The sequence below is a fragment of the Orycteropus afer genome, unplaced genomic scaffold, assembly GCF_000298275.1.
Source record: "Orycteropus afer afer isolate SDZICR_OR568_19922 unplaced genomic scaffold, OryAfe1.0 scaffold00065, whole genome shotgun sequence".
Taxonomy (NCBI): Eukaryota; Metazoa; Chordata; class Mammalia; order Tubulidentata; family Orycteropodidae; genus Orycteropus; species Orycteropus afer.
In genome coordinates this window covers 9,211,570-9,231,488 of record NW_006921652.1, presented here as the reverse complement: position 1 = coordinate 9,231,488, position 19,919 = coordinate 9,211,570, and the positions used below count along the sequence as shown (strand labels likewise).

The window sequence follows — 19,919 nt, the reverse complement described above, 5'->3', positions numbered from 1 at the left end:
CAGCATCACATAAATGGAGAAAAGATTAAAGTTGTCAAAAGACTTCATATTACTTGGTTCCACAATCAACACCCACAAAAGCAGGCATAAAAGAAACAGGCTAGTGGGGAAAAAAAAACCCTACTGAGTGATCACTATATTACAATGATTCTTAGATAAGAGGTGAATGGATAAATGGTGGTAGGTGAAAGGAAAGCCAAGGGAGAGTTGGAATGAGAGGTCCAAGGATAAGGAAATGGAAAAGTAGCAACAGGTATGAGTACAAGTACTGTACCCATACCGTGGAACATTATGCAAGCACTGAAAAGAATACAAAAACACAAACTCACTGCCATCCAGTCGGGTCCAACTCATAGCAACCCCTCTTAGGTTTCCGAGGCAGTATCACTACGAAAGTAGATTGCCCAATCTTCCTTCCGAGGATGCCTTAAGCACTCACTATCCCACCAGAGCTTGGGTATGTAATTATCGTCCTGGGAAATCTGGTAGCATAGTGCCTAAGGCATTCGACTGCTAACCAGAAGGCTGGCAGTTCAAACCTACCAGCCACTACTCGGAAGGAAGATTGGGCAATCTACTTCCGTAGAGATAAAGGAAACCCATGGAGCTCTAGGTATGATTCCAATCCACTCGATGGCAGTAAGTTTGGTTTGGTTTGGTAAACTGTTGTCCTAATAATGTTGAGAAAAGCTGTTGGGTGAATGACGAGTATTATATGATTCCATTTCTGTGATGTTGTATGCCCAGAGTTGAATCTGACTCATAGTGACCTCCTGTGAGAGTAGAACTGCCCCATAGGGTTTCTTAGGCTGTAATCTTTATGAGAGCAGATTGTCAAGTCTTTCTACCGTGGAGCTGCTGGTGGGTTTGAAATTCTGTCTTTTTCAGTTAGCAGCCAAGTGCTTAACCATTGTGCCACCAGGTCTGCTTGTAATTATAAATAACCCCTCCTTCCATGAAAAAAGAAAAACTAGTATATGAACATGAGAACTAGCATGGATAATAAGAAAGTGAGTTGGATAAAAAAGGCTAAACTTGGAGAAAGGGAGTAGAAGAGTCAGGATAAAAAGCATTCATTCCTTGGACAAATAATTTATTGAGTTCCTCCTAAGTGGCAAGCAATGTTATAGATGCTTCAGAAAAATCAATAAACCAAACAGATTTTTAAAAATTCTACTCTGATGAGGATGACATCCTAGAGGAAGATAGATATAATTAAATAGGTAAATAATTTTTTTTTTTTTTTTTTAAGTAAAACATCTTAAATGTGTTGCCATTTTAAATAAGGAGGTCAGAGAAGCCCTCCTTGAGCATGTGGGACTTGAGCAAAAGCTTGCAGGAAGTGAGCCATGTGAATTTCTGGGGGAAGTGCCTTTCAAGCAAAGAGAATGTTTAGCATATTTGAGGAACAGCAAAAAGGCTGCCTGTGGCTTTTACCTTCCATTTTCCAAACTATATTATGTCTACAATCCCTCAGTGCATTAAGCCTAATGGTTATTGTTATGTGCCTTCCAGCCAGTTCCAACTTATAGTTATTCCATGTGACAGAGCAGAACTTCCCCATAGGGTATTCTTAGCTATAATCTTTAGGAAAGCAGATTGCAGGCTTTTCTCCCATACAGCTGCTGGATGGGTTCGAACCACCACCATTTCAGTTAGCAACCATCAGCTGAACCATTGAGCCACTGGTAGGCCTTCAATAGGGTATATGTTGGTGTATTAGAATTGGCTATGTTAGTGACCCTGATGTTGTTATGTGCCATCAAGTCATCTCTGACTTACAGCGACCCCATGCACAGCAGAACAAAACACCGGCCAATCCTGAGCCAGCTCCATGATCCTTGCTATACTTGAGCCTATCGTCACCGTCACCATGTCAATCCACCTTGTTGAGGGCCTTCCCCTCTTTCATTGACCCTCCACCTTACCAAGCGTGACATCCTTCTCCAGGGAATGGTCCCTTCTGACAATATGACCAAAGTATGTGAGACCAAGTCTGGCCCTTCGCCTCCAAGGAGCATTCTGGCTGTACTTCCTCCAGGACAGACCTGTTAGTTCTTTCAGCAGTCTATGGTACTTTCAGCATTCTTTGCCAACACCACAGCTCAAAAGCATCAACTCTTCTTCGGTCTTCCTTATTCATTGTCCAGCTCTCACATACATTATGGGGCAATTGAAAATCCCATGGCTTGTGTCAGACGCACCTTAGTCCTCAGGAGACATCTTTGCTTTTCAGCACTTGAAAGAGGTCCTTTGCAGCTGATTTACCCAGTGTTATAGTCGTCTGATGTCCTAACTGCTGCTTCCATTGGCGTCGATTGTAGAACCAAGCAACGTGAAGTCTTTGACAACCTCAATCTTTTCTCCATTTATTGTGATGCTGCTTATAGGTCCAGTTGTGAGGATTTTTGTTTTCTTTATATGGAGGTGTAATTCATACTGCACATAACAACAACAACAAACAATTCATACTGAAGACTGTATTCTTCAATCTTCATCAATAAGTGTTTCAAGCCATCCTCACTTTCAGTAAGCAAAGTTGTGTCATCAGTGTATCGCAGGTTGTTAATGATTCTTCCTCCAATTCTGATGCCACGTTCTTCTTCATATAGTCCAGCCTCTCAGATTATTTGTTCAGCATACAGTTTGAACAAGTATGGTGAAAGGATACAGCCCTGACACACTCCCTTCTTGATTTCAAACCATGCAGTGTTCCCTTTTTATGTTTGAATGACAGCCACCTGGTCTATGTACAGGTTCCTCATGAGTACAATTAAGTGTTCTGAAATTCCCATTCTTCTCAATGTTATCCACAACTTGTCATGATCCACACAATCAAATGCTTTGTCAATAAAACACAAATAAACATCTTTCTGGTATCCTTTACTTTCAGCCAAGATCCATCTGACATCAGCAATGATATCCCTCGTTCCACGTCCTCTTCTGAAACCAGCTTGTATTTCTGGAATTTCTCTGTCAATATACTGCTGCAACCATTTTTGAAATATCTTCAGTAAGATTTTACTTGCATGCGATACTAATTATATTGTTTGATAATTTCCTCATTCTTTGGGATCACCTTTCTTTGGAATGGATACAAATATGGATCTCTTCCAGTCAGTTGGCCAGGTAGCTGTCTTCCAAATCTCTTGGCATAACCGAGTGAGTGCCTCCAGAGGGGCATCCAAATGTTGAAACATCTCAATGGGTATTCCATCAATTTCTGGAGCCTTGTTCCTCACCAGTTCCCTCAGCGCAGCTTCAACCTCTTCCCTCAATATCATTGATTCTTGATCATATGCCACCTCCTGAAATGGATGAAGATCGACCGGTTCTTTTTGGTACTCTGTGGTACTCCGTATTCCTTCCATCTTCTTTTGATGCTTCCTGCATCATTCGATATTTTGCCCCTAGAATCTTTCAATATTGTAACTCAAGGCTTAAATTTTTTCCTCAGTTCTTTCAGCTTAAGAAATGCTGAGCGTGTTCTTCTCTTTTGGTTTTCTAACTCTAGATCTTTGCACATTTCATTATAGTAATTGGCTTTGTCTGCTCAAGATGCTCTTTGAAATCTTCTGTTCAGCTCTTTTATCTTGTCATTTCTTCCATTTGCTTTAGCTACTCTTCACTCAATGGTAAGTTTCAGAGTTTCTTCTGACATCCATTTTGGTCTTTCTTTCTTGTCTTTTTAACGACCTCTTGCTTTCTTCATGGATAATGTTCTTGATGTCATCCCACAATTCTGGTTTTCAGTCACTGGTGTTCAATGCATCAAATCTATTCTTTGGATGGTCCCTAAATTCAGGAGGGATATATTCAAGGTCATATTTTGGCTCTTGTGGACTTGTTTTAATTTTCTTCAAGTTGAACTTTCATATGAGCAGCTGATGGTCTGTTCCACAATCAGTTCCTGGCCTGGTTTTGGCTGAAGATAATGAGCTTTTCCATCTCCTCTTGCCACAGATGTAGTCAGTCTGATTCCTGTGTACCCTATCTGGTGAAGTCCACTTGTACAGCTGCAGTTTGTGTTGTTGAAAAAAGGTATTTGTAATGAATAAGTCGTTTGTCTTACAAAATTCTATCATGAGATCTCCAGCGTTATTTCTGTCACCAAGGCCAAATTTTCCAACTACCAGTGATTCTTCTTTGTTTCCAATTTTTGCATTCCAATCACCAGTGATAAGCAACACATCTTGAGTGTATGTTCAGTCAATTTCAGACTGCAGAAGTTGATAAAAATCTTCAATTTCCTCGTCTTTGGTGGTTGGTGCATAAATTTGAATAATAGTCATGTTAACTGTTCTTCCTTGTAGGTGTGTGGATATTATCCTATCACTGATAGCATTGTACTTCAGGACAGATCTTGAAACATCTTTTGTGATGATGAATGCCAGGCCATTCCTCTTCAATTTGTCATTCCTGGCATAGTGGATCATATGGTTGTCTAATTCAAAATGGCCAAAACTGCTCCATTTCAGCTCACTAATGCCTAGGATATCAATCTTTATGTGTTCCATTTCATTTTTGACAACTTCCAATTTTCTTAGATTCATATTTCATACATTCCATGTTCCAATTATTAATGGATGTTTGCAGCTGTTTCTCTTCAATTTGAATTGTGCCACATCAGCACATGGAGGTCCTGAAAGACTTACTTTATTCATATCATTAAGGTTCATTCTACTCTGATGAGGCAGCTCTTTCCCAGTCCTATTTTGAGTGCCTTCCAACCTACAGGGCTAGTCTTCCTGCACTGTGTTGGACAATGTTCCCAAGCTATTCATAAAGTTGCCCATTAATGAATCAGACAGTGTTTCTCTACTATTCATAAGATTTTCCCTGGTCAATTTTTGAGAAGTGGATGGCCTCCTCCTTCTTCCTAGTCTGTCTTAGTCTGTAAACTGCATTGAAACCTGTGCACCATGTGCAACTCTGCTGGCGTGTGAAACACCAGTGGCACAGCCTCAAGCTCACAGCAACGTATAAGCCTCATAGGATGACAAACTGACAGACAAGTTTGTCTCCCTTAGCTGTTGGAAACCTCTGCACCCTCCTCTTACCTAATTCCTACCTGAAACCTGCCACTCTGTTGTCCCCAGCCACTCCTAGTTCCTCCCAAGCTCTAGAGGGCTTAGGGCCTACCCTTGCCTACTGCCCCTTTTAACTGGATAGCCTGCTGCTCCTGAGGTCCCTGAGGCCACTCCTGGTCTCTCCCTTTTCTGGCTCTAGGGGGCTATTTAGAAATGTCCTATTTGGAAACTTTTTCTTCTGCTACTGAAACTTTGGGAAAGAATTTATTGAAAGGATAACTGATGAAACAGCATAAAAAATATTCAAAGTGGGAGGACATCAAAGACTTTCCCATTCTACAACCTTGCCCTTTCAAAAATCATGCTGCCCTTGAAACTAAAAAAGAGTTTTAGAAAATCATGTTGTTGTTGTTGTTATGTGCCGTCGAGTCAGACCCAACTCATAGCAACCCCTCCTTGAGTTTCTGAGGCAGTATCACTACAGAAGTAGATTGCCCAGCCTTCCTTCCGAGGAGTGGCTGGTGGGTATTATGGAGGGGGGAATTTTACCATAAAGAGGAAGTATGATAATAAGGTAATAAATTAATATTTATTTAAAGGAGTATTGTTCAAAAAAGCAGTCTCCATAAACTTTCAGATCTGTAATTCTGCTACTGCCACCATACATCTTTTCTCTTCTTTTAAACTGCCTTGAAGAAAAGCAATCTCATACTTTCTTACTACCTCATATCTTGTTTTTTTTCTTTTTCAAATGGTCTAGATGATTAAAAAAATAAATAAATAAATGAGAAAAATATTTACCACTCATGTGACAGACAAGATTGTGGTTAAAATTATAAATGTACAGAGTTTCACAAATTGGTAAGAAAAGGTACAAAAAAAAAGCTCATGAATAGGAAATTCACAAAAGAGAGAGTGCTAACAGACAAAAAAACATATGAAGAGATGTTCAAGCCCAGTAGATTAAAGGAGTGAAAATTAAAATGAGGAGCTAACATTTTTTCATGTATGGTATTGGCAAAAATTAAAAAGACTGATAACACCTTTTTTTTCTTTTTTCAAATTATAAGAGCTTGTTTTACATTGAACGGTACATGTACATTTAGTTTCACTTCTCATTTACCATGTCCAATCCTAACACAGCTTCTTCCCCTCCTTACCCAGTAACCCACCTCTTGTGCCCCTCATATTTATGCAATCCTGTTTGTCCTGCATTTTGCCAATTTGAATGTTGGTCCTCTGGTGCCCTGTGGTCTATTGCTCTAAGGGATGTATTAGTGCTGTGGTTATGTTGTGTGTCAACTTGGCTGGGCCTGGTTGAGTGGCTGGGCAGCTGGTGGTAGTTAATCCCCATGAGGAGACTGGCAATCAACTCCATGGTGGGATTTACCACAAGCATCTGAGTGGCTGCCTTTGGGATGTGGTCTGCTTCCTGTATATAAGGAGAAGGCTTGGGAATAGTTTCTAGCTTATGGTACCTTGAACCCTGCATGTAGCCATGTCATTGTTCAGCAGCCTACCATGCTCTGCCGACCTTGGGACTTACACTGGACTTGAATTAATGGCCTGCCGTGTGGTTTGGTAACATCGGGACTGTGCCTTGTTACTTGTCAACCTTGGGTTTGGCAGCCTCAGCAGCAAGCAGCTGTTGAGTGAAGAAAAGCCTCTAGCTTCAGTGGGCCGGGAGCTGGAGGCAGAGCTGAAGCCCAAGGCTGAAGAGTTTTCACCCAGTCCCTAGAGCCTGACACTTTGAATTTGGACTTCTAGCCTCCCAAACTCCTATTTGTTAAGGCCATCCCATTTGTGTTATGTTTCTTGTTACAGCAGCACTAGGTAACCAGAACAATTACCAAAGAGTATGTGAGTGTGTCATCCTGGGTTGAGTGGTCTGCATGTACATCTTGTTAACTATTGGGCTGAGAGCCAGCCCTGGGACTGAGTTTTATTCCAGGCACCGAATTTACTCCAGGGCCACAGTATTGGGGGTCTCATCAGACTCCATCTGACCACTAATTCTGGTCATTATTGAGTTTTTGGATTTTGTTCCACGTTTTCCCTCCCACTCTATCCAGGATCTCCAGATTTGATCCTTTCCTGAGTGGTTGGCATTGGTAGCCAGACACCATCTAGTTCTTCTGGTCTCTAGGGCCATCGTGTCCTAGGGCTTATTGCTTCCAAATGCCCTTGTTTTATTTTTTTTGCATTCTTCTTAGCTTCTGAAGACTCATTACATCGTAATGCAGAAGAAAATTGGGATGAGGGGTGGGTCTTGGGGACTGACTTTCAAACGTTGTTGATGGAAGTGTGCACTACTACAGCCTTTTTAGAAAACAGTATCTATAAAGATTAGCATTTAATTCAGCAATCCCACATTTGGAAATCTATCCTGCAGAAATAAAAGAATCAATTCTTAAGAATGTATGTACCAGGATACTTATTGCAACATTGTACTGGTGGAAAAAAAAAAATGGAGTAACCTGCATAATATCAATATCTATACCACTGATGGTTAATTACCATTTACTATGGACTAAATTATGATACATTCATTCTGAACCATTCTGCAACAACTGAAAAGCAATAAATTAGATCTGAATCAGTTGAACTGAAGAATATCTATAATGTAAATTTTAGTGAGTAAAGTTAAGTTGTAAAGTCGAATCTATGCCATGATCACAAAATAAAAAATCCCAAGTACCTACACGTTTATGCATAAAGATATGGAGGCTTATAGACTAACCTGTTAATATTAATTACCTCAAGAGTTTAGAAGAAGGGAATTATTGATCTTTTCCTATGTATCTGTATCATTTGACTTGACACTATAAGCATGTATAATATTACTTTTGTAACTTAAATAATTTGATAAAAATTTTGAAGCTTCAAGGAATACATGTGCTATATTCATGCAATGGCATTTTATTCAGCAATAAAAAAGAATTAAGTACTGATACATGCTACAACATGCATGAACTGAAAGCATTATGCTAAGTGAAAGAAATCAGTAACAAAAGATCACATATTGCATGATTCCATTTATACTAAACGTCCAGCATAGACAAATCAATAGAGACAGAAAGATTAGGGATCTTTAGGTAGAATGGAATGGAGAATGAGGAGTGATTACTAAGTGGTAAGGATTTTCTTTTGTTGGTGATAAAAATGTTCTAAAATTGCTTGTGGTGTTGGTTGCACAACTCTGTACATCAATATACTAAATATCACTAAAATATACTAAATATCACTAAACTATAAACTTTAAATGAATGAATTGTACAGAATGTGAATTATATCTCAATAAAGATTTTTTTAAAAAATACTATCCATTAATAATAATAAATTAGCATTTATTTTATCTTTGAATATTATAGTAAGAATGTGCCACAAATCTAAAGACAATTTTAAAAAATAGAAATTAAAAAACGTATCATAATCTAAAAGAACTGCTTTGAAAGGGACAATCACGTTTTTGTTTTTAATTAAAGCAAAGAGTTTTATTGAAGGAACGAACATCATGTTTTTGGAGGTGCAAATTCTTCTGTGTTTGACAATAGTATTTTACATTAACTTTAAAAAAATGCAATGAGAAATCCATAGTAAGTACACTGAACAAAATTTCAGAACACTATTTTTTCTGCTCCCTGAAAGAGGACTGAAATTAATATATTTTCTGATTCGTTTGCTTTTAAGATTCTTGTGATCTATTTGCATTAAATAATTATTTCTTAAATGCTTTGTATGTTGCATATTCCAAAGAAATCCAAGTATCAACAAAAATCCAGCAAAGATCTGTAAATATCTTCCTGGATCTCAAATATATAATTAAAAAGAGCAAAATCTTATGAAGACCTTTCAGTAAAACATTATGGTATTTTCTGTACAAAGAAGGTAGAAACATCCATTCAATTGTGTTGGGATGAGAAAAAACAAATTGTTTCTTATATTAATGAAAAATAACACATTATAGGCTATCAAGAATTTATTTTTAATGAATGAAAGAAAAGTATATATACATATATCAACGTTAATCTTTCTAAGTAAACATTTGCCTGTATTTTTACCTCTAGAGGACTTTGGAAAGCCTATTCCGCAAAAGCGCCGCTGGTGTAGTGGTATCATGCAAGATTCCCATTCTTGCGACCCGGGTTCGATTCCCGGGCGGCGCACGAGGTCTTTTCTTGTTACCCCTTACGATAACGTAACACGAAGTTTCCCAATTCTCCCTTTACCTACTGGTAGTTAGAACTTTTCATTTCTCTGCCAATTTCTATTTCATTATAACACTTGAAAAATTATAAAATTGAAGTTGGAAGACAAGTTTACACAAGCCCTGCAATAGTTAACACTCGCGCCTGCGCACTCTGAAACATCCCTGGCGTCTACTGGAAGAGCGGCTGCGCAACAAGTGAACCTATGGATTGAGGTGCTGTCTGGCGGCCGGGAGGTTGAGAGTGCAAGGTTATTCTGCGCCTGCGCGACTCGGGTCACTTGGCTGGCCGCTCCAAGGCTCCCGGCTCTCCGCCATCTTGTATTGGGGCTTCATTGTTCGCGCTGGGCCGGGCGTTTTAGTGTAATTGCCGCCAAAGAAGGAGGCGGAGTAACCTCCGGTCAGCCGAGAAACCCCGCTATTCCGCAGCCATAGCCACTCAAAAGGTTTCGGAGGTAGTAAAGGGTAGGGACCTGGACCTGGAGGCCCCGCCGCGACAGCAACAGCCATGGAGGACGAGATGCCCAAGACTCTGTGAGTCTGGGGCAGCGATGAGGGGAGAGGGATGGGGGTCGTTCGGGAGTGAGCCTTCGGCCGGGCGCCGCTCCCCAACCTATTGTTCTTCATGAACGCAGCGATATCATGGTTTCTCTCTCGTTGAAACACATCTGGATACTTACGGACCGAGACCTGGGCTATGAGAGGGCAAAGTGAAGGGAGAGAGGGTTCACCCTTTAGATAAGTACCTTCGCTTCAACTACACCATAGCTTGGCTTTTGGCCACACCTCGGGCCTGATGTAGTTTCGGGCCAGGCGAAAGGACTTTTTCATTTAAACCTCCTTTAAGAACTCCGTGAATGTTTTGTCCCCATGCTTTCCTTCTCTTTTTCCCGCCCTGCCTCTTGATCAACATCTTTATCTTTAAAACCTTCTTAATTTTATTTTTCTTTTCTTCTGAGGCTCTTTCCTTCTTGTTGATAAAGTGTTTTTTTTTTTTCCTTGAGGTTACTTGTACTTATTTTCAGTGAGGTAAACTTTATTCTCTCAGTTGCCAACTGGGAAAAAGGCCAAATATTTAACTATTCTTCGGCTTTCCTTTTGTAGCATACCCTTCTCCCCTACCAAGGAAACCCAAGGATTATGAAACTGCTTTTTAAGAATGGAAATCTCAACTGAGGGGAAGTGGACTTAATGCATTTTTTATCATCTCTTGCTGGTCGTGATTGACATGTTACTGAACCAGCGGGCAGTTTTTATGAAGCAACAGTTGATAATTACCTGAACATTTTTAGTGAAGGCTAAGAATTTTTGGAGGTAATGTTAAATGATCTCATCTTGCGATATTTTCTTTGTCCTGTAACTTCCCACTGCATTCTCTTTTGTTTTTCAAAGCTGAGGTGATTCTGCCTTTGTTGCTTTTCTCAAAAAGAAGAAAAAGGCCAATAAGTTCTTGACGTGGCTCTTTGTTTTACTCCAGGAATGCTGGCAGTTTGAGAAATGTATGCGTTAAAAATATAATTTTAGCTTTCTTTTTGTAACGTTCTAGATATTGTAGCTGTTATGAAGTACAATGTAATCGTTACTTTTTCATTTCCATAAAGTTTCAATTTTAAGTTAATATTTGTAATCTGAGAAAAGGCACACGTTTCTTTAGTTTATCTGATAATTTGCTAGTTACCTTGAAATATCTTTTTACTAAGATGCAGTGAATGACCTTTGTTTACTGAAAGATTTTCTCTGTAGGTGATTAAAAATAAATAAAACAAAACTCATTGCCATGGAGTCAGTTCCTACTCACAGACCTATAGTGCAGGGTAGAACTGCCCTTGAAGGGTGTCCCACAACTGTAATCTTAATAGAAGTAAGTGGTCACATTTTTCTCCTGCTTTGCAGAAGGGCTGTGAGTTTGAACCAGTGACTTTTTGGTTTGCAGTCAAGCATTTAACCAGTGCACCACCAGGACTACTGTAGATGAGTACTCCCTAAAAACATGAAGCTTATTGCTTTTTCCCACTTGCTTCTGGCTAGAAGTTTGATAGCAGTATATTGGGTTAAGCACTGCTCAACTTTTGTAACATTTTTCAAGATTATTATATTCTGAAATTTTTTAATTTCTGAAACTCCCAAAAACGTTTGGAAACTTAACCAAATAGTATGTTGATTTGGGAATATCAAATAATGGAGACAACTTCAGCTTTCTAAGGCCAGTCTACAAAAGCAGGTAGTTAAATGATACTAGCAGGGTACCAATCACTGCAGCAGAAATAAAGTTTTATCCAACAAATAGTTATGGGTACTTATTATGTGCTAGCCTCTGTGTTAAGTGCTTTACTTGTTCATTTCATCCTCATTAGAACTCTGAGGTACAGTTACTCCATTTCACAGCTGAGGAAAAGGTACGTTTAGAGTTTTTGTAACTCACCCAAGATCATAGACCTTTTTGTTCTTCATCCTGCGACTCTACTGTCCTCATCTCCTATTGCACTTATGACTAATTTTGCCTGGTATCCCTCACTAGGGTATCCCATTCAGGTTCTCTTTTCCCTAGAGTATTCCATGCTCTAAAATTTCCTATTATCCCCTCTCCTGCTTCTACGTCCCTTAACCAAAACTCCCATTCTTGCAGTTGGGCTAGTCTTGATTAGATGTAAATAGCTGCTGATCCCTAAGGAATGAATAGTCTTAATCAGTGTTTTTACTTTCAATGTAAAATGTTTGTTACAATACCTTTGGAAGTCAGGGGCTTTTTTCTATAGTCTCAGCACCTAACACAGTGTCTGGCCCATGTTAAGTGATCAATAAATTTGTTTTAAAAACCTGTACAATTTTAGCAGCGAATTAATAGTTTACTCATTCTTGAGGGTAAGATAACAGTCTGAATCTCAGTCCAATCTGTGTACCTAAGTGGCTCAGAGAAAATACCCTTATTTGTCACATATGAGTGTCCAAGTATCATTATCACCTTGTAAATTAGAGATTGTTAGTATTCAATTTCATGTCAGCAGTACTCTGGAAACATATGGTGAGAAGAAAAATAGAAAAAGAAATTCATAAAGAAAGATTATTTTGAGGAATAATGTAAAATTCAGGAGCTCTGGTGGCATAGAGCCTAAGGCATTTGACTGCTAACCAGAAGGCTGGCGGTTCAAACCCACCAGCCACTCCTTGGAAGGAAGGTTGGTCGATCTACTTCGCTGAGTTCAAACATTTGTAGTGAATGGTTGGGTGATGTATACATACTGCTATACTCATGTATAAATTAGAATTTTCCATTAATAATAAAAATTAAAACAGGTATAGTGAGACAGAATTGGCCTTTGGTCACTTTGAAGTCATTATATTAGTTAATTAAAAGCTACACACTAGACTGAAAAAATATTGCTGGTGTTAATTAATGGAGGTTAATTCTCCAAAGTCCAGGCATCCTTAACATACTCTGTGTAATTTATTCTCAAATACTTAATGTGTATGCACTCGTTTTTGTACAGTTATACGATTTATGAGATCTGATGGTTCAATGGTTAAATACCTGGCTGCTAACCAAAATGTCAGCAGTGGTTCAAACCTACAGCTGTTCCGCAGAACAATGTGGCAGTCGTTCTGTAAAGATTTTCAGCCTTGGAAACCGTATGGGGAAGTTCTGCCCTGTCCTGTAGGATCACTGAGTCTCATCCAACTCAACAGCAATGGGTTTCGGTTTGGGTTATACAATTACTGTATAGCTTTCAAGTTTGCTAAGAACATGAATCTGTAAATTGTAGACCATCTTTTGAAGCCTGCTACTAAATAAGTGTTGTGTGCTAATGTAGACCTGGGAGCTCTGGTGGCATAGTGCTTAAGGCATTTGCTAACCAGAAGGCTGGCAGTTCAAACCCACCAGCCACTCCTTGGAAGGAAGGTTGGTCAATCTACTTCACTGAATTCAGACATTTGTAGTGAATGGTTGGGTGATGTATACATACTGCTATACTCATGTATATGTTATACTCACTCTTCGGAAGGAAGAGTGGGCAATCTACTCTCTACTTTGTAGAGATACCACCTCAGAAACCCCAGGAGGGGTCGTCGGGTCTGACTCAACGGCACATAACAACAACCCATCCCGTTCCCCTCCATACACCTTTGGCCTAGTAATTTGTACGAAATGGCACTTATCTGTGTGTTGATTGTATTGAATTTGCCTTTTCACTGTTATGAAATTATTAGATTGAAGGCAAACTTGACTAAATATTTATTATACCCTCCCTTCACTTACTGAATATTTCAGTATCCAACATTTGTGTTTATAACAATAGTAAAAAATCTGACTATTTTGCACATTAGCTACATTTATCTGGCAGTAACAAAGGCTGAGGTGCAAAGCAAGAGTAATGCTGGCTGTGATGTTTAAGATTGTGTGAGCCGTGATTTTCAGTGATTTGGCATCTACGTAAAGATGTCATCCTCCATTCTGTGATCTGATGTGGTCGTCCTCCATTTTCACATAACACCAATTTTCACATGATGACTTGATCTCTGGAATCTAACCACATCAATAAGTGAAGAGGGGGGTGTATTGGATAATATTTATTCTGTTTACAAATATCTATTAGCAACTATTGCTAATTAAGAACATGCTGGAAGCATTCATTTGAACAGTATTTGAGAGCATAACACCTGACTGTCACAGCTCTAGGTGCTAGGGATACAGCAGTAAATATAACAGACCTTTTAAGAGCTGACATTCCAGAGGAAGAGAGAGTGAACAAATAAGTGTGTTAGATGGTGATAAATGCTATAGAAAAAAATAATTCCAGGTATAGAAGATGGAGGAACATTAGTGTATATAGAATTAGTAAAGAAGGCCATTTTTTGATGCCTGACATTTATGTAGAAGACTGAGGTGGAGGGTCATGCATATTTCTGAAGGAGGAGTATGCTAGAAAGAGCAAGTGCAAAGGACCTGAGGGGAGATAACCGGAGAAGGGGAATAAAAGATGAAGTCAGACTGATGAGAGAATGATAAGGAAGTAGGTAATACCAGGTCATACAGAGTTCTGGTGGTGTAGTGCCTAAGGCATTTGACAGCTAACCAGAAGCGTGGTGGTTCAAACCCACCGACCACTCCTCAGAAACAATACAGGCAATCTACTTCCATGGAATTACTGCCTCAGAAACCCAAGGAGGGCTTGCTATGAGTTGAGACCAGCTTCATCGCAGTCAGTCTGGTCTGGTCTGACAGGGCCATAGGCGGCCTTTGTGTTTTAACTAAGTAGAAATGGAAACCATAGCGTTTTAAGTAGAAAAGTGATACTACTCTCCTTAAGCTTAAAGGGAACAGAAACAAGTAGACTAGTCAAGATGTTTTGACAATAATCCAGGTGAGAGATTATAACAGGATTATATTGGTGGAGGTGAGAAGTAAGTGGATGCTGGGTATGTTTTGAAAATACACCAACAGGAATTACCATTGGATCAGATGTAGGATGTGATAATGAAGTCAGCAATCAGTATTTTACTTGCAAAGGTTTAATATCAAGAGAATGAAAATTAAAACAAGTCCATGAGAGCCAAAGTACTACCTTGAGTATATCCCACCTGAATTTAGAGACCATCTCAAGAAGAGATTTGGCATTGAACGCTAATGACTGAAGACCAAACAAATTGTGGGATGACATCACATCATTAAAAGACAAGACCAAAATGGATATCAGAAGAGACTTTGAAACTTGCTCTTGAACATAAGAGTAGCTAAAGCAAATAGAAGAAATGATGACTTAAAAAAAGCTGAGAGGCCAGGTTAAGAAGACAAAGTAAATTACTATAATTAAAGGGTTGTAAAGACCTGAAGTTAGAAAACCAAAAGGGAAGAACTTTCTTGGCATTTCTCAAGCAGAAAGAACTGAAGAAAAAAAGCAAGTCTCAAGTTACAATATTGAAGGATTCTATGGGCAAAATATTGAACAACACAGGAAGCTTCAAAAGAGATGGAAGGAATATAGAGTCTCTGTACCAAAAAGAATTAGTCAATGTTCAGCTGTGTTAGAAGGTTAGCATATGATCAAGAACTAATGATATTGAAGGAAGGAGTCCAAGCTTCACTGAAGGGATTGGTGAAAAAACAAGAATCCAGAAATTGAAATGTTTCAACAAATGGATGCGACACTGGAAGTGCTCCCTCATCTATGCCAAGAAATTTGGCCAGCCAACTGGAAGAGATTTATATTTGTGCTCATTCTAAAGAAAGGTGATCCAACAGAATAAGGCTGATGGTTCAAACCCACCAGCCACTCTTCAGCAGAAAGGTTGGGCAATCTACTTCCGTAGTGATACCGCCTCGGAAACCCAAGGAGGGGTCGTTGTGAGTTGAGTCTGACTCGATGGCACATAACAACAACATCATTCATATCAAGTGCAAGTAAAATTTTGCTGAATATCATTCAAAAATGATGGCAGCAGCACCTGTAACAGGGAACTGCCAGAAATTCAAGCCAGATTCAGAAAAGGATGTTGAATAAGGAATACCATTGCTGATGTCAGACAATTTTTGTCTGAAAGTAGAGAATACCAGAAAGATGTTTACAGGTGTTTTACTTACTATGCAGAGTCATTTCAGTTCTGTGGATCATAACAAATTATGGGTAACATTGCAAAGAATGGGAATTCCAGAACACTTAATTTTGTTCATAAAGAACTTGTACATAGAACAATAGGCAGTCATTTAAACAGAACAAGGGGATACCGTGTGGTTTAAAATCAAGAAAGGTGTATGTCAGGGTTGTATCCTTTCGTTATACTTATTCAGTCTGTATGCTAAGCAAATAATCTGAAAAGCCAGACTATAGGAAGAAAAAGGTGGCATTAGGATTAGAGGAAGACTTGTTAACCACTTGCAGAATTGTAATAAGGAAAAAGAGACTCCAGATTCGAACAAGTTCAATAGAGACACTTTTTACTAAGTCTTGCACAGGACAAAGACTGTCATCCAGGATGAGGGAAATCATCAGCATGTACACAGTACAGAAAGCTAAAGGGAGTCTGCTGAGTCATGGCCATGATTGAAAACAAAGGGATTCACCACAAAATCGTGTTTGGTGGGGATCAATTCATCACTGTTGCAGGTGGGACTACAGAAGTGGGAATAGGATCATAATTGGGATATGCACATAATTGAAGATTCAGAAGGGCTACAAGATTGGTTCTGGGGTTTGACCACCTGGCTATGTGGTGGTCCAGATATGACTCATGACCGTGCAGCCTGAGTCACAGCCACAACGTGGCTACAAGATAATACCAGGACCCCAGTCTTAATTTAAATTAGATGAGGACACACCCAGGCAAGTTCCTTGTTCTTTGTATGAGCATAATCTATTTTCAGTCACAGACTTCCTGAGGGCCAACTGCCTGTCCTTAGGTTTGTCCTAGAACTTGTCAGTGCATAGCCATGATTTTAGTCTGAAGGTCAGAAAGAACTTCTGAACTTATGTCAAGACTCAAAATGGAAGTAGGTCTCCCACTGTAGACCACAGCCTTCCACAAACCCGGGTACTTTAGAATTTAAGCTCTAGCATAGTGCCTAAGACACTTGACTACTAACCAGAAGGCTGGCAGTAATCCACCAGCCACTCCTCGGAAGGAAGGTTGGGAAATCTACTTCCGTAGTGATACTGCCTTGGAAACCCAAGGAGGGGTCACTATGAGTCGACCAACTCTACGGCACATAACAACAACAATACAGTATGCAAATGACACAACCTTGCTTGCTGAAAGCAAAGGACATAAAGCACTTACTGATGAAAGACCAAACATTACAGCCTCCAGTATGGATTATACTTCAACATAAAGAAAACAAAAATCCTAACAATTGGACCAGTAAGCAACATCATCGTAAACAGAGAAAAGATTGATGTTGTCAAGGATTTCATTTTAAAGTGTAAAAAGCAAAGATGACACTTTGAGGACTAAGGTGCATATAACGCAAGCCATGGTATTTTCAATCATTTGATGTGCATGTGAAAGCTGGACAATGAATAAGAAAGACCAGAGAAGAATTGATGGCTTTGAATTATTACATTGGTGAAGAATATTAAATATACCATGGACACCATAAGAAGGAACAAACCTGTGAGGATGGTGAGACTTCATCTCATGTAGTCGGGGCATGTTATCAGGAGGGACCACTCTCTGGAGAAGTATATCATGCGTAATAAAGTAGAAGGTCAGTAAAAAAGAGGAAGACCTTCAAAGAGATAGATCGACACAATGGCTGCAACAGTGGGCCCAAACAGCAACGATTGTGAGGATGATGCAGGATCAGGCAGTATTTTGTTCTACATAAGAGTCTCACCATGAGTTGGAACTGAGTAAATGGTGCCTATCAACCACTAATAATAAGATATAGCAAAGAATTTGTAGGCATATGCTAAAACTACTAGTTCATTGATTAAAACCAATAATTAATGTTTTAAGGCAATGCAAATATTCTTTTTCTCCTTAAAGTTTTATCAGCTTATGTTAGTTAGCATCAGTGGATGGATTTTGCCTGCAGCAATTTTTTTTTTAGGCATTTTCTTCATTTGGGGTAGTGCAAGATGCTCGAAGTTCATCCATGCTCATTTTGTATATTCCCTGCACCAGCACCAGAATGAGCATTTTTTTTTCCCAAGGAGCATGCATAGAAACTTTTTCCATTCTTAATTTACAGAGTGGTTTCTGGAATGTGAGAAATTTGATTCTTGTTCCTGTGCCTTTGTTCTTCCCTTTCCTGGAGTTGTAAATATCCAACCTGTAATATTCTATCTGTTACCCTAGAGCAAACCTTTTAAGATCTACCTAGGTCACATCCTAATTCACATTCTGTAAGGGTAGATGAGAACCTTGAATTTGCAACTGATCTTAATTTTCCAATTTCCATAAGTTAACTATCCCCAAGTTACCATAACTATCTTGTATTCATGAATACTTTTATATTATCCAACCAGCCAAGGTCAGACTAAGTCATATTTTCTCTTGCCCTCCCTAGAACCTGGACACACATAAATGCTCAAACGTTTAAGATTACTCCATGGTCAAGTACCTTATAAAATAAAAGGTCTACTGGATAAACAGCTTTGTGAGCAGTCCTGTGGTCAGTAACATTGAATGTGAATCACAAAGTAATACTTAATTTTCTTCAGAAATTTATACTAGCATAGATTGTAGGACTTTAATAATTGAAGATTGGTGGGTAGATTAAGCAGACACACTAAAGCATCTGCTTCTTCCTTTCCATGCTTTTCTAGCTTCTGACTTCAGCATATTACACAGATTGTTCTGGCTCGGATCATGAGTGAAACATTCCTCTTGCTAAGTCAAATAGACATTTGGATCCTCTTTTTATGTGACCTTTCAGCAACAATTGTCATATATTGACAATTCTCATATATTGACAAAAGCAGCAATTCTCATACATCATTCTCTCCTCACTGAAGTAGTCATCCTTTTGCTTCCCTGGCACTATATTCACTTTATTTCTACCCACTTTTGAACACCGTTTCTTGTTCACTCTTTTTGCTCTTTCCTTCTAGTCGGTGTATGTTTTTCTAATAAAATTTTTCAAAAAAAAAACCTCGAAAACCAAACTCACTGCAGTTGAGTTGGTCCCAACTCATAGTGACCCCTCAGGTTTCCAAGGCAGTATGTCTGTGGAAGTAGATTGCCTAGTCTTCTGAAGTGGCTGGTGGGTTAGAACCCCCAGCCTTCTGGTTAGCAGTCAAATGCCTTGGGCACTATGCCACCAGACCTCCCATTTTTTAAAGAGATCCTAAATTTTTCAAAGGAATAATTAATTGAACATGAATATACTCACCACCATGTCAACAGTTGTTAATATTTTGCTGTATTTATTTGAGCTATGTATTTTCCTACCTGAACCATTTCGACCCATATTACACATAGCCCAATACTTCACTTCTAAGTGCTTACATGTATTTCTCTGAAAAACATTTTTCTTTATAACCTCAATAACATTATCACCCCTGATAAATTAACTATAATTCTATAATATCATCTGATTTGCAGTCCATATTAAGATTTATTTATTTGTCTCAAAAATGTTTTTATATCCATCATCCAGGATCTAGTTAAGGTCATTCATTATATTTGGTTGTCAATGTCTTTTAAGTCCATTTAATCAAAAACAGCCCTTTTCCTTCTTTTTTAACCTTTTTTTTTTTTAAATCTGGACTTTAATTTTTTTTAAGAGTTCAAACACATTATTTTATAAAATGCCCTACATTTGGGTTTGTGTGATTGTTTTATATGCCAGTAGTCTGTAAACTTAGATCTAAATTTAAGCTTGATTAGAGTCAAGTTAGACTTCTTATTTGAATACTTCTCGTACTTCATATTGTACATATAATGTCTCATTGTCCCTCTGTAAAATGATTTAAAGTTTGATCACTGAGTCATAGTGGTACAGGCAGAGCTTCCCATTTTTAAAATGGAGTTTTTTCTTTGCAATCAGTAAGTAATCTGTGAAATAACTTTGGTACCATGTGAATATCCATTTCCACACCAACCTTTCACCAAATGGTTTTAACATCTGTTAATGATCTTTGCACTTACCATCAGTGTGTACTGTATTTGCAGATAACATCTTTTTTATCTGTTTTGAAAGACATTTTGAAGTATTTGCAAACTTTCATAAGGTATTCCCAACTAGT

At 38.7% G+C, this 19,919-nt stretch overlaps 1 non-coding gene across 1 annotated transcript; it reads left to right on the top strand.

Moving 5' to 3' along the window:
* The first annotated feature begins 9,125 nt into the window (after window positions 1-9,125).
* Window positions 9,126-9,196, top strand: TRNAG-CCC. Its single transcript has one exon. It is a non-coding gene; the product is annotated as a tRNA-Gly (tRNA).
* The last annotated feature ends 10,723 nt before the right edge of the window (window positions 9,197-19,919 follow it).